The 16,870-nt window shown below is 30.1% G+C and overlaps 1 pseudogene; it reads left to right on the forward strand.

Annotated features, from left to right (window-relative positions):
- Nucleotides 1-207: 207 nt before the first annotated feature.
- Nucleotides 208-15,453, forward strand: LOC11415316 (uncharacterized; annotated as a pseudogene).
- Nucleotides 15,454-16,870: the final 1,417 nt, after the last annotated feature.

The following is a 16,870-nucleotide window of genomic DNA, read 5'->3' on the forward strand; positions in this document are numbered from 1 at the left end:
GGCTTAAATAACAAAAAAAACGGGGGTCTAATAATTAAACCCTAATTTACTACTACTAGTAAGTAGTAACATTTTCTTAAATTAAATGTGACACTGGTCCATGCTAGACCTTGCGAGAAAATAGTGACTTGACATGAACATTAATTAAAAAAATTAAAAGACATTATAGTTTTGCATTCTATCTTTTGCAATAAATGAGCTAAACAAAATGGATACACTTGTCGATTTAGCATTTCTTATGGTCTAAGATACAAATAAAATTAGATTATATCTTTTGATTACTTATGCTTCTCATATTTAGAAAAGGAAGAAGCAGAACTTAAGCATATATATGCTAGTATATAATATCGTTCCTTTAATGAATTCCCTTTCTTCTTTTATCCATTTCATAATATTATTACTTGTTGCATGTAAAACAAAGGGTATAGTCCAACTTCCACCAAATGTTTCAGTTCCAGCAGTGTTGGTGTTTGGAGATTCTATCGTGGATACAGGTAACAATAACAACAATTTGAGAACAACAGCTCGTTGCAATTTTCCACCTTATGGGAAAGATTTTAAAGGAGGAATTCCAACCGGAAGATTTAGCAATGGAAAAGTTCCCTCAGACTTCATAGGTACTACATATATATCTCTCCTTTTCTACCTACTAGACAAGTAGTATTTCAAATAGAATCACATAAATGACTGATATATAAGACAAAAGGGAAATAAATGCTTCTGAGTGAAACTGTATAAGTGCTAATTTTTTTTTTCCAACTTTTAAAGGGACCATCCTCTAGTATTCTAAACATGCATAGGGGTTCAAAATGGAATCATTATGACATCTAGGTCATAATTGAATCGGTCTTTCAGTTTCAACTGAATGACTGATCAATAAATAAACTGAAAAGTAAAAGTGTATAAAAAATTGCGCTCCTCTATTTCAAAATTAATGTCGTTTAAAATTGTTATACATATATTAAGAAATGCAATAATATTGTCCAAAGACATGACACTTTTACAAAGATAGCCTTGTTAATTATTGATGTATTTTTCATTATGATACTTTGGAAGAATGCATCAATCGACACCATATTCTTTAACCAGCGTTGCGTGGTCATATTTAATTTAGAATTGTTTAGCAAAATATGAATTAAATATGAATTTTTACATTTTTTATAGTTAAAAATTCATATTTAATTTATGTTTTGTTAAAAAATTTTGAATTTTTTTGGGAGAGTTTTACAATATTCTACACGTTTACAATTTCATTAAAAAAATAAAAAATAAACTTAAAAATAGGGACCAAAAGTTGAAGGAAAATTTTAGAGGGACTAAAACAAAAAGTTGGTATATTTATAGGGACCAAAAATATATTTAACCTTATTTTTTATGTCTATTAAAAAGAATTATAAAAATTTAATATTTTAAAAATATTTATCGAGATGTATCCAACAACATCTTATATGATATTTATCTTTGTATCTTACATGATAGGTTTCATAGAAGATAAAAGAAACTTAATAAATCTTTTTTTTTTTTTATTTTTACAAAACTCAGTAAATCTATCAATCTAAGTACATTTTTGAACAGGGTAATCGGTAAAGGATCATTCAATTATAATTTTTCATATATTTTGTGTCTATTTCACTTTTGAAAATAATTACAATTTTTAATGTATAAAAATATTTTTGAAAAACTTTGCACCACACGGTACAAGTAGGAGTAGATGGTTTTGCCCCACCCACCATCAACCCATCTGGTTGATATTCCCATGAATATGAGATGAATACGAATATAATTTTTATCCAACGTAACATATATCACATGACTGCTATTTATGATTGTGTATCCTCCTTGCCATCCCTAAATAGAACACACCAAAAGTGTTAATCACATGATATATTTTTTTTTTTTGTGAAGTTCTTTCTACATAAAATGCCTAAGTATTAGACCTAAGTTTTATTCTTAATCAAATCCGTCTATATATTGATGATATATCGGAATATTAGACCCTCAAGGCACTAGTTGATAAATCAAATAATAAAATTTTGTATTGAAAAGAACATGTTATGGTTAATTAACAAGTGTACGATTACTCTACGATAACTTTTACAATTCTTTTATGTATTATGGTCAGTTGAAGAATTAGGCATTAAAGAATTTCTACCAGCATACTTGGATCCAAATCTCCAGCCCAGTGATTTATCTACTGGTGTGTGTTTTGCATCCGGTGGTGCTGGATTTGATCCTTTGACATCTCAAACTGCGGTACATATATATATTTTAAACCCTTAATTTCTTTTCAAAAGTTACCATTAAAAACTTAACTTGTTCATTTTATTATTACTTTTTTCTAATATTCATATTAACTTTTCTTTGTTATTATTATAAATAATTATAATCAGTCAGCAATATCACTATCTGGTCAACTAGACTTGTTCAAAGAATACATAGGAAAATTAAGAGAACTTGTTGGAGAAGACAGAACAAACTTCATCTTGGCAAATAGTCTTTTCCTTGTGGTATTGGGCAGTAATGATATTTCCAACACATATTTCTTGTCTCACATTAGACAATTGCAGTATGATTTTCCTGATTACGCTGATCTTATGGTCAATTCAGCTTCTAATTTCTTAAAGGTATGCTTGAATTTGAATTTGAATTTCAACCAGTCAAGTTAATTTATAGTTATAAAATGGTCAAATAATTCAATTCCCTTACCAAGTACTATCTCTGAATACAAATGAAAGGAAATATATGAGCTAGGTGCAAGGAGGATTGGAGTATTCAATGCACCACCAATTGGGTGTTTGCCATTTCAGAGAACAGCTGCAGGAGGAATAGAAAGAAGAATTGTAGTTGAATACAATGAAGCAGTAGAATTATACAACAGTAAATTGTCAAAGGGGTTAGCTTCTTTTAACCAGAATTACCCAAACAGCAGGATTGTTTACATTGATGTCTACAACCCTCTGCTTGACATCATTGTAAACTCTAATAAATATGGTAATTACAACTTCTGTATATATATATATATATTTTTTTTTTTGTTGGATTATTTGCACAAGATCACTTGAGTGTGAGAACATAGTGGACTAGTCGCTTTTCTTATTCACACCACCTATTTTTTAATTTTCAACCCTCTGTCAAGTCTGTATGAGACACTCCCTCGTTTTTTTTAAGAACCATATTCAATTTTTTTTTAAGAAGCCAAATTACCCATCCAAATTAATATCGGAGAGAATCGAACATGAGACCTTAAAAATGAACACACTATTAAGACCTAAATCAATATTTCAACGGACACCAAACTAACCAAAGTGGGTTTCTATATTCAAAATATTTGAATCAATAAACTCAAACTCTGTGCAATTTATAAACACATTAGTGTTTCTTACTCTCAAAAATGAAACACCTATATGAAACTTCTTTAATTTTCAACACTTTTCCTCAAGTCATTTAAACTTAAATATTATTTGACCCATTTGTAAATTGGATAATAGTCATTTTGGTCCTTAAATGTGTAATGAGTAGTCGCAATAACCTCTCTATGTATAAAAAATTCAAAATAGTCCTTGATTGTGCAATCCATTAGTCAAAATAGTCCCCGGTGTTAAAATGCTTCATTAATAATGTTATTTTAGTCCTTCAAATACATACTTATTGTCATATCAGTCTTTATAAGTACTAATTTAGTGTCATTTTAGTCCTTATATGAAAATAGTTATTCTTACCATTGAGAGATTATTTTAGCGGCAGAGATTATTTTGATTAACAGAATGCACAATTAAAAACTATTTTAAAATTTTGATATATTGAGGATTATTGTAACTAATCATTACATATTTAGGACGAAAGTAACTATTATCCCATTTGTAAATTGGATAGTAGGTTCTCTTTGTTTTTTTATCTCTTTTAAGATTTTTTCTCAAAGGGACGTGATCGTAAATCTATGTATTTTTTTTAGTTGTTTAGTCTCAAGGTCTAATTCAACTGGTCCCATTTGTAAATTCTACTTCTTTTTATTTTTGGCTAGTTGGTTGAAATAACTGATACTAATGGATTATTGGACATGTCTAATTTTTTTGGTAGTGATTGCACATGCCTAATTTAAATGTAGGAACATAGTGCAGTAATGAGTGTGAAGGTCGGTGACCTAAAAGTTGGAACCAAAAGACTCAAAAATTCTACACTTTTATAAACATTTAAATTTATGTTGTTGATAATTTTAGCAAAATTGTAATTTGCAGGATATAAAGTGGATGATAAAGGGTGTTGTGGCACGGGCATAATAGAGGTTGTGTTGTTATGCAACCATTTGTCTTCAACGTGTCCGAATGATATGGAGTTTGTTTTTTGGGATAGTTTTCATCCAACTGAAAGTGTTTACAAAAGGCTCATAGCTCCTATTATCCAAAAATACGTCAACGATTTCATGTGACCAGTTTTGAGAGGCAATTTGCGATTAGATAGATAATTTGTAAACTTTGCTCTCAAGACCAAATAATCAATTATGTATGTAAGCATTAAGTTTAAATTATTAAACATTATTATTAGCTAGTAAATAATCGCTAGTTCCATCCTCTTCCACTAAATCACCCTAAAGACTTTTTAAATTGTTTTACCCTGCTTTCTCATTGTCACCTCTTAATTTTTTTTCTTTCTATTTTTAGAACAAGCGATATAAGTAAGTATACATTTAAAATTTCTTACAGAATTTATCTATATTTTAGAACAAATTTTTGTAATGAAACTAGTTTGCATTCAATAAAAATATTCAAATCCATTTGAAGTTAATTATCTGAAAGTTTTATTTCAAAATGCGTTTTTTTACATAAAAAGACATAATTTTAGTAATAATGCTTCTAATGCACCACAACAAAAGAAAACATATCGGCCAAACATTTTGATACTACTAGATGTAGGTGAGATACAAAACATGGAATTACCTCATCAACAACTCCTTACTTTTTATCACGACTTTATGGTTCATATGGAAGAGGGAGGAAGAATGTCAAGATATAGAGCGATATCGGTACGAGTGGGACGCATTCCAGCAATGGCAGCAGGCTCGTGAACATGAACGACAACTAGATGGAGGTGAGGTGAGCAATGCCAGCCAGAGTGTGGAAACAAGTCAATGTGGGTGGAGAAGTCCCGAAGAGGGAGATCAGGTGATAAGCCGTAGTTTTAACTGCTTTTGGCATTTTAATTCAATAAAGTCTTCTTGGTTTTAGTCGTATTTCTTGAGTTATTTTACTACAAAAACTGTGGTTTTCGTTTCAGGTTGAATATGAAAGAAGCAAGATGGTTTGGATGAAGTTTGGACAAGAAAAGATAAAAGAATGCATGAAGAAAAGGGTTTTTCCAGGGAGAAACACACGCTCCGTGCGTTTTAAGCACCCAGACCGTGTGTTTTAGCGTGTATTGTTCCAGGCCGTGCGTTTTTTGTGTTGCTGGAAGTTGAAAAGTGCAAGGTCTGAGCCCAAACGATGCGTTTTTGCCGTCAACTTTTGCTATTACAAAACTCTTTGATTTTTCCTTGATTTAAAGATTGTAATTTCGTGTTTAATGCCTTGTCTTGAGGTTTTAGGCTATAAAAAGATCATCCATCAGACTTGTAATGATCTTGGATCATTGGAAACTTGCTTATTATTGATATACAAAGTTACTTTTGTTCTAAGTTCTTGTTATTCTAATTTTCTGCACTTTTACATTCTTGCTATTTACTCTTTTGTTCTTTACAATTCCAGCACTTTACATTTAGTCATTTACAATTATGCAATTTATATTTTTCTATTTTAATCTTATGTCTACTATGATCATGAGTGAGTAGACCTTTTAGTCTTTGGGATTGTTGGAATAGTCTAATGACTTAATCTTATTCAAACCAAGTCTAAATATTTATATGTTTAACTTCTATTTTCTAATATAATTTCATTATTTTCAAACTCAATAACAAATATTAAACGAATGACCGAAATGTGAAGTTTAATAGTTGTTATTTCATCATCTCATATATCAAACAAAGGATCGAAAGATAAGTTTGATATTGGAATTAGACAAGACGACACAAAACTTGATGGGAACACCCCAAATGAATAGTTTTGTGAATTATTGAGGCTATAAAAGTCGCACTAAAAGGAAACATTTATGTATTCTGAAAGGAAACATAAATACCTTGTAACCAAAAAAGGAAACATAAATACCTAAGAGATTTTGTCGTTAGAAAATGAATTTAACATAAGATAAAAACATAGGCTTGGATTGTTAGTGATTTGTTATTACGACGAGCCAATAATCCCTAGACGCTTTTATAATCTGAACTTTAAACCAAGAAACTATCGAAATTCTAAACTCTAGTCTTTTCTGCTAATCATCATTGAAAAAAAGATTGGTAATTACTTTGACTCTCTGTGAACGATAATATTTTTACTACTCGATAAAAACCATACGCTTGCGGATCCGTGTCAAGAGGTAAAATGAAATATTTACGTGGCAATTTTCAAGGAACAAAGGATGTTATGGCGTAGGGATGTGTCTTAGAGGGAGGCACGAAGAGTATATAAGGGCTAGAATAACATGGTTTCAAGGTTTACCACAACCTCATGAGGCGGAAACAAGGGGATTAAAGGAAGTAATAAAGTGGGTTGTTAGCATGAGTTTATCTAACTTTTCTATCGAACTATAATGTAAGCAAGTGGTTCACACAATATCTAGGAGACCCAATACCAATTTTGTGTTTGGAGCTATTTTTCAATTTTGAAAACTTCACTTAGAATTTACCAAAATTTTAAGATAAGTTTCATTAGGACAAGCAAATAATATTGCCGACTTGTTAGCTAGGACGACAATATCTTATGTTGGTTCCCATGTTCATGACCATATATCATCTTCTATTGAGACTGTTCTCAGTAATGAAATGACTTGATTTTGTTTATGTGAAGAAAAAAAATATGTATGTATGTACATGGAATTGTTAATGTTTTTCTTCCAAAATTAAAGTACAATTTCACAAAACAATTCCTTAAAATCGATATATTTTTTATTAATACTAAAAAATATTTTATAAGTTTCGAAAAATCTCAATTGAATACATCAAATTTGGATGTACCTCTATATAAAATCTAGAAGTCTAATTAATTCAATATCACAAAATTTATTTATATTTTATAAAAGCCTCAATTATCCTTGTATAACGGAAAGTCTTTTAAATTTATCCAAAACTCAATCTAATACCCCTATAACAATCAAGTAAATGCATAAAGAGAACATATATTAAACGATTATATGGAGGCTTAAATTTGAGCTAAACGTCTTGTAAGTGCAACTTATTTGATATATTAAAAAAAATAATGTTTATTGTGTTATGGTGCGAATTCAAACCTCAAATACATCAACTTTTATTTTTGAAGATTAATATGTATCATTCATGCCCCCTTAAACTCTTTAAAACCAAACCAATTTCGGACCTTAATAATCTAAAACAAAAATAATTGGAGGCCAAAAACCCTAGCTTTCATAGTCTTCGGCTATGATAGGCTGTCATCAGGTTTTGTGACTCTAAATTAGTGGTTAATTAATTACTTCGTACAGTTTAGGTAAATTGTTCATATTTTGTTTGCTATGATTTATTGCAACTAAACCAATTATTTCACGACTTTGAACAAACTGCAGAGGACGTCCATCACACAATAAAATCAACCTATAACAACACAGTTATAATAAGATTTTATAACTGCATACGTTTATCGTTTCTGCGGTTCATTGTACTTATTGCTAAATTTAGTAGATTGTCATTTTTTTTTTTTTTAAGAAAGATTGTCATTATTGTTCTGTTTGAATAGAAAGGTGTTGGTCAAAAGCAAAATACATATTAAGAAATGGAGTAATATATCTAATATATTTATTTAAAAAAAAGAAAAGAAATTCATATATCTAATTTCTTATGTTTTTCTAAGGTTAATAAGAATAATTTTTTAGTTTTGATGTTAAGGAAATTTTTGAATAAAAGAACGTCAGTTTTGAATTTTTCATCTTGAATTTTCTAACGTTAAAAAAAAAAAAAAAAAAAAGTGTTTTAGCGGTGATTTTTGTAACATAATTCATATATTTTCTTGTACTGTTGGTCCGATTTTTTAAAATAGTGATAGGTGCAGTAGTAGATAACAGTCGATTAGCAATTAATAGTTATGGTATGAAACACACTATCTTATCCTCGTCACGATATTTATTTCTTATTTAGTATACTTTACACTTTTTTTCATATTGAATCCCATCTATTGTGCTACGAGATTGTCAACTCATCAACTACCAAAGGACTTCATATTTATTAAATCCCTTCACTTTTTTTCTTCACATTTATATCGCCAACCAGAGATTCGAAATTTACCATAATTAAACAAATTAAAAAATTATGTTAGTAACATCTATATGGATTGATAATATTCAAGTCTAGTCTGAATTTGAGATCTGACGGTTGAGTGTGAGTTTTAGCGGTGTTTACCAATTCATCAATAAAAAAAAATATTGAACAATGTGATTTAGCTGCGATTTGCAAATGTTTGTGATGTAAAGAATAAAAGTGAGCAAAATTTATGATAACTCATCTATATAGTATTTTACTCCTCTCTAGCTTCCAATTTCAGCTTCCATCCAGGGGCGGAGCCACCCCCAGCTAGCCTGGGCTAGTGCCCAGGCTCAGCTCCAACTTTCTTTGTAGTAATCCCTACCATTACTAGAATTTTTAGCTTTTCCTGCAGATTTACCTGCGGATTTTTGTGTAAATTCCGCAGGAAATATATATTTCCTGCAGATTTTGCCAAGGATTTAGGTTCCGCAGGAAAGATATATCCGTAGGAAATGTGAAATTATTCATAGGAAGGAAGTAACGTTTTGCGATAAATTTTTTGCCTAGGTTCTATAAAATTCCTGGCTCCGCCACTGCTTCCATCCATCTCCACTTTTGATGTTGTTCGTTATCCAATATTTTAGAGCGTAAGACCAAACTTATTAGGATGTTGGGTTGAATGAATGAATGTGATTTTTTTTTGTCCTTAAAAAATTTGGGACTCTGTTCTAATCTTAAACAATTTGTCTTTAAAAGAGAATATATTTGTCCATTATGGAGCTAAGTAAAACTTTTCGTCGCCTTAGCTCTATTTAGGAAGTAACCACCTCACCATCTCACCTACAATGAAAATTTAGACACATCTACATTTATAATTGTTGGGTTAAGAGGACGGTGGCCCTTGGCATGGGTGACAATGCGGCAACTTAGGACACCATTGTTTTTGGGGCTTATTTATTTATTTGTTTATTTTTGTAAATAAAGATAACTTTCATTAATCAAAACAGTCATTACAAACTAAATGGCATCAAGAACCATAAACTAATAAAGAAACAAGAGTTAAGCTTAAACAAAACAAGAAAAAGTCACAACCTCACAATCTTAACATTAGGCTGTTCATATGTGTAGTTTTTAAACCTCTAATGTATTCAATCTTCTTGATTTGGTTAAGGAGCTCCTGAGCTGGCTGATGATGTTTATAAAATATTATGGCATTCCTTTCTTTCCAAATCGTATATGTATTGAGTTACACTGAGTTGATGAGTACCACCATTTTTTGTTGCATCGATTTTGAATATGTTGCATCATGCGCTGTCAGTTACTAATATTAATGTTCATGTTGCTCCATTGCATTCCACGTTTCCAAACAACCTCAAAATAATTAAAAAGGACATAAATTTATTCATTCGCTCAGGGCTCTAAAAGTCTAAGGACCGACCTTGATATTGAGGGAAGCTTGGAGGATCATTTACATTGAGTCAAGAACAATCATACAAGTGAGTTGGACACCACATCTTAACCCAAAACCTGAAAGGCATTGGACTTATTGATCCTTTCACTTATATATTGTTTAACTCTCACTTATACATTGCTCAACCTCTACTTTTCCTAGGAATGTGAGACTTTCGACATGAGATTCGGTGGAAGCCTTCACTGAACCATCAACTCTTATACCTCTGTTGGATTATGAGGAGGGCCTGGAGGATCATCCACGTTGGACCAAGAACAACCACATAAATGAGTTGGATACCACATCTTAACCTAATACCTTAAGTTATTGAATTTATGACTCGTTTCACTTATATCTTGTTCAACCTTCACTTTTTCAAACAATGAAAGGGTTCTAACTCACCTCACACTTGCCACAACATAAGAAAACTGAATTAATAACAAAACTTTGAGTTTTTTTTTTATTTTAAAATTTATATATAATTCTCTCATGATATTTTGCGATGAGATAGGTGCTTGTGATTTTCGAGTATCAAGCCATTGATTGGTTTTGAACCTTCAATCTTTGAACTCTCAACTTTTATTCGTGGGAAGGGAAAAAGTGAGTAAAAACCCTTAGAGACTTTGGATTCAGGGGTTGATTACGCGAAGGGAAGGTGATAGCACCCTAAGCATCTACGGTACTCCGTAGGAATCTCTTGCCTAATTTATCTTGTGCTAAATTAATTTGCTTATTTGAAAATTATTGCCTAAAAGTCTAAGTGAAAGAATGGGGGGAGAAGAAGTAAGTTTTTTGGTTATTTTTATTTGATTTGGAAGGATAAAAATCCTTTGCCTACATACCCTTAAAGAAAAGGGATCAAAACCAATGTAGTTCCCCTCTGACAAAAGACTAAGACTTAAAAAATAAAAATGATAAAGAAATAAAAAAAAAGTTTATAAAAAAAACAATGTCACTCACGTGACATATAAAAACTAAATAAATAATAAACTAATAAAATAATAATAAAACAAAAATAATAAAGTAGAACAAAATAAAATAATAAAACAAAAACAAAATTTAAAATTGTCTCTTTCGGAAACCAAATGAGGTACTTTAAAGTAACCTCTCTACCGAAATTTCGTCTGAAACGACGAACTTTCTTGGCATTTAAAATACAAATAAAAAGGATAAAAAAAAAAAAATGATAAAAAATTGGAGTATGACAAGATAATTAGTGGTATATGCTATTTAATTTGTTTCCACTCTAATATTTATCACCAATTTCTGTATTTTGTAGCAGTGATATTGGATCAGAATACCTTTCTCTTTTGGTTCTCTCTCTCTCTCGTAATTAGTGCTAGTATTAATTTTAGTAGTGTTAATAGTCATTTTCAACCTAATGTGTAAAGAGTTGTTACAATGCTATTTTAATGTATTGAAATTTTAAAATAGTCATTGATATTGCATTGTGTTAGTCAAAACTCATTGTGTTAATATTGTCATATTAATCATTCAATATGCCTACTTACAATTATATAAATTCATATAAATACTTAATTTATTTTTATTTCAGTCTCTATTGAGAGACTATTTTAACGTCAAATATTATTTTGATTAACTGAGTGTACAATCTAAAACTATTTTAAAATTTTAATAGACTATTGTACCTACTCGTTACATATTTATGAACGAAAATGATTATTAACCCATTTTAGTAAGTTCTGAAGAAAAAAAACTGAGTCGTGTCTGTTGAAGGCTTGAACAAAAAGGGTGTAGCCAATTGAAAAGATAGAACCAAGGAGCATGGTTGTCAACATTGTTTCCACTTATAAATCTAACGTGGGTTCTGTCACCAAACCCATTAGGGTTACTTGAAAGTTGCTCTCACCCGTGTTTAGGTGTAATTGCCAGAACCTATTAAATGCATGCACATGCAATAATACAATCCATTCTTTTACTGTTATGTAAAAGCACTCACTGCACTGTGATCTCAAACCAGAAATAAATAGGCTTCAATTTTGTCTTTGCTAATATCATTATTATAATCATCTTCCTCCATCATATTGCAGAAAAAGGAGAAATTCCTAGTTAACAAAATTATATACCGTTATTTACAGTTTCTATCCTTTGTTCAATTTTAACAATGTTCCCATCTTATTCTTTTTCCCTATTACCTTATCTTTTTTCCAGTTCAATTTTCACTACATTTCTTCTACGTTTGACAATATTTTTAGTTGTTTTTTTCAAAACAAATGCTGTTTTGAAACTTCCACCAAATACTAATATTCCAGCAGTGTTTGTGTTTGGAGATTCAATCATGGATACTGGAAATAACAACAACATGACAACACCATCTCGGTGCAATTACCCTCCATATGGGAAAGATTTTAAAGGAGGAATTCCAACAGGAAGATTTAGCAACGGAAAGGTTCCATCGGATTTTGTAGGTATTATTCAATCTTATTACACATTTTAATATATGGATAAAAAAGGGATTATAACTAGTTACTTATAGTTGCATTTTGCTTGGAATTAGTTTGTTAAGCTTATAATAAGTTCTATAAATATGCAAAATATGAGTTAGACTCTTTTGCAACAAAATACACATAACTTATAAATTAAATTGTTGAATCCAAGATGTGTGTATGTTAATATAGTTGTTTTTTCTTTTCATTTTAAATTGTACTATCAGTTGAAGAATTAGGCATTAAAGAATATCTACCAGCATATTTGGATCCAAATCTCCAGCCTAGTGAATTGGCCACTGGCGTTAACTTTGCATCCGGTGGTGCAGGATATGATCCTTTAACAGCAAAATTAGAGGTATACATATTTTTAGAATATATTATCAATTTGGTTTTGAATATTACCTTTTTTTTTAGTTTGGTCTCCGAATATAAGTCTCTAAACTACTTTCATTTCATCAAATTTGTCATTGAACCATTACTCTCTTTTTTTTAAAACAAATTAAGCTATTAACTTGATTAATTAATAATAATAATTTTAAGATTATTTACTACATCCTCTAGTCATTATTATAAATAAAAATTTACATTTTTGGTTCATTTAATAAGTGATATATATGATCTATAATACAGACAACATACATCATTTATTCAATAAACTTAAAAAATAAAATTCTACTTATAATAGTGACCAAGGTGTTTATTTTAGTAGTTTAGAGACTAAATTAAGAAAAGAGCAACAACTCATGGACAAATTGAAGTTTAATTTCATATTTTCCTCCAAAAATGTTAAGAACAAAAAATTATGAAGTTTGATATTTGGTATTTCATGTATATTAATATAACAGGTAGCTATATCTATGTCTGGCCAGCTAGACTTATTCAAAGATTACATTGTGAGGCTTAAAGGACTATTTGGTGAAGATAGAGCAAATTTCATCTTAGCCAATAGTCTTTTTCTTGTGGTACTAGGAAGCAATGACATTTCTAACACGTACTACTTGTCTCATCTAAGACAAGCACAATATGACTTTCCTACATACTCTGACCTTTTGGTCAACTCAGCTTTAAATTTCTACCAGGTACATACATATATATATATATATATATATATATATATATATATATATATATATATATATATATGACATTAAATGCACAAATATCAAGAAAAACTTTTTACATTTGTCTTCTTAACTTATGCTTCAAGGGCACAAGTTAATATTTCCAATATAAATTTAGGGTCTTGCAAACCATTGCACCCAGGGCAATGGTTAAGGAAGCCAAAAATAACATGTTTCCATTGGTTTCAAAAACATGTTTGAAAAAGTTAAATTTATCATTATCATTTTCCAATGTTATATTTCTATATTTATCCCCTTATCCAATGCCCCAAGAGCAATGGATTAGCATTCTTCATAATTTTATTATTTCATATAGTGAAATTTTATTGAGTGTCTTAAAAACATTGTTTAATAGTTTAAAATAGTTGATGTTTATAAAAATTGTGTATTTAATAAATTGAAAATGAAAATATTTTTAAGTTTTTCAATAAATAATTTCTTTCTTTAAAAATTTAATCAATTTACTTACAACACTTGTTAGCAGCACTTTTTTATTTATGTGATGCTGGTAATAGTTATTTAAATGTTAACTTTGATAATGCAATTCATTTATTAATTTTTTCTTGTCTTTACAATATAAAGGAAATGTATCAACTAGGTGCAAGGAGGATAGGAGTATTTAATGCACCACCAATGGGGTGTGTACCTTTTCAGAGAACAATGGCAGGAGGGATAATAAGAACATGTGTGCAAGAGTACAATGATGCAGCTGTGTTTTTTAACAACAAGTTATCAATTGGGATTGATACCTTTAAGCAGAATTTTCCAAGTAGCAGGATCGTTTACATGGATGTTTACAGCCCTCTACTCGATATTATTGTAAACAACCAAAAATATGGTAATTCCAATTTTCACTTTGTTTTGAGTTTTATATTAAGTCTAACTCAATCTTATAAAAATGATTTATATGATGAAGAGTGACATTTAAAAAAAAATATTAATTAGATTCTAGAAAACATGGACACATAATACAAAACAGACACGGCACATGAACATCGAATATCATTTAAAAAAATGACTTAATTTAATGTAATCATAAGTGTTAATGTTGAACATCAAACATGTATCCGACACCGGGACACATATAATATGAAAAGTATTTGTGCTTCAAAGATTATACCTTATCCTTGCTCTATAAGAGGTTTGGATTTTTTTTTCCAATAATATCTCATCTTAATAGATTATTCACAATCAAACAATTTGAGAAATCAATCATAAAATAATTATGTTGCAAAATGAATTTTTAGAAAATTACTTAATAATTTGCTAATAATATTTCTATTTTAAGAGTGGTAGTAATTCATGTGTCTTTTATTAGATAAAACTCATGACGGTATATCTCGTTATTTTGAGAATGAATATGATAAAAATAGTAGAATCCACATAAAATTCTCTTAATTTAATAGTATTAGAAAGAAGTGTTAGAGAGGAGAAACTCTTCTATAAACACAATTACAAATGATAAATATTTAGGCACACTCACATCAAATGCAAAAATTAAAAGAGAATAAAATTAAATGATGTTGATTGATGTGATTTAATTATTTTTGTTTAAAATTTTTCCATTTGATGTGAGTGTTTCTAAATATTTATCATTTATAGTTGTGTCCATAGAAGAGTTTCTCATTAGTGTGTGTAGCTGTCAATAAAAAAAAAGAAAGAAAATGTGTAGCTATCACTTTTCCTAATTTCATATTGATTTCATTTATCTTTTAAAAATATCTTAGTGTTTTTGTGGAAAGAAAAATTTAATGCTTTTCTCAATTGATTGAAGATTTAACCTTTGAAAAAAAAATATTTTCAACTTGTAGGGTATGAAGTTGGAGACAGAGGATGTTGTGGCACTGGCACACTAGAAGTTACTTATTTATGCAACCATTTGCAACCCACTTGTCCCAACGATTTGGATTATGTGTTTTGGGACAGTTTTCACCCTACTGAATCTGTTTACAGAAAACTTGTTGCCCCTATTCTACAGAAGTACATGCATCAATTCCAGTGAACGAATAATTATTTAGGTGTAAAGATATTATTTATTATTTTGTGCAATTTTATGTTTACAAAGCTAAATAAATTTCATTGAATCATCTTAGCACATGAATGATGCTTTGATTAGTTTGTTTAAAAACATTTTTACTACAATTTTTTATTTAAAGAATTCGTTTTGTCTATACTCTAATATATGTGTGTGAATGCTCCTATAGTTCTTCCTTGACTTCATCCATATTGTTCTATAATGTATGTAATGAAATTTTAAAAAAATGGTAAACGCCACGACATAAATGAAAGAATTAGAAGCTACACTAAAACTATTTATTTTCTTTATATTTAGGTGTATAAGATTAAGCAGTTGCTCAATTTTTAAAATGCTACTTTCAATTTAGAATTTTTTAAAGGGATTGTAGTTTTATACCCAATCATTTTTTTTTAAATAATTTTTATATATATGCCCCACCAGGGATTGTAATTTTTATACCCAATCATGAAGAGACAAAAAAAATAAATGTGAAAAGACAAGAGATAAGGTATCATGCCCCACGGTATCATGCCAAAAGAATGTAGATTCTCCACACTGCCTACCTTTTTCTTTGCATAATCCATAAACCAATCTTGGTTGCTGAAACCTTCCCTAGATTACACACTTCTTTCTACCAAAGAGGGGGAAGTTCAAATTTACTTATCTCAAAAATTTGATGGATAGTAAAAATCTCCCATCAGGATCGTTCCTAAGATTTTGCGAAATAATAAAATTGTGTTCTTCTAATTACTCCAATATTTTTTCTTATATTTTTTGTTGCATATAAGATTCATTTATAATTAAAGTTCTATAAAAAAAATATATTTTCAATAGAATTAATCAAATCAAATTAAAAAGAAATATATCTATATAGTACTAACTATTAAGTAAAAATAATAATTTTGGTGCCTAAAAAAATGGTGCCCTGAACTGCCGCCCCTTCCGCCCACCCGCAGGGCCACCCCTGTCTCCAATATACTTCACCTTTAACACCGCAAGGCCTTTTCCTCATTCAACAAACGCCATTTCAACTTTCCAAGGAGTGAAAAATCGAAGATTTTCAAGTCTTTAATTCCGAAATCCCCCTCCTCTTTTGGCTTACAAATCACCTCCCACTTCAACCAAGGAATCTTCTTATTTAATTTAGCGCCACCCCCCCCCCCCCCCCCCCTCCCCTCCCCCTAAAAACGTTGTTGGATTTCGACCAACCTCTTCCACGCTTTGGTGGACTTTTTAAAAAGAGAGCAAGAAAATTGGAACTAAGACCAACACCAAAATAATGAGTGCCACTCTCCTACCAAGGCTCACAAATTCATTCCTCCAACTATCCAACCTTTTCTCCAATGTGAAGATAACCGGCTTCCAAGTCTCCATCTTTTTTGAGATTGCTCCAACCGACAACCCAAGGCAAGTACACGAAAGAGCACCTATTGTACACTTTTTTAAGGAAGAAGTTGGAACCAAAAAGGAGTCAAGAAAATTAACCCCTATCAAACT

This window comes from Medicago truncatula, chromosome 1 (genome assembly GCF_003473485.1).
Source record: "Medicago truncatula cultivar Jemalong A17 chromosome 1, MtrunA17r5.0-ANR, whole genome shotgun sequence".
NCBI lineage: Eukaryota > Viridiplantae > Streptophyta > Magnoliopsida > Fabales > Fabaceae > Medicago > Medicago truncatula.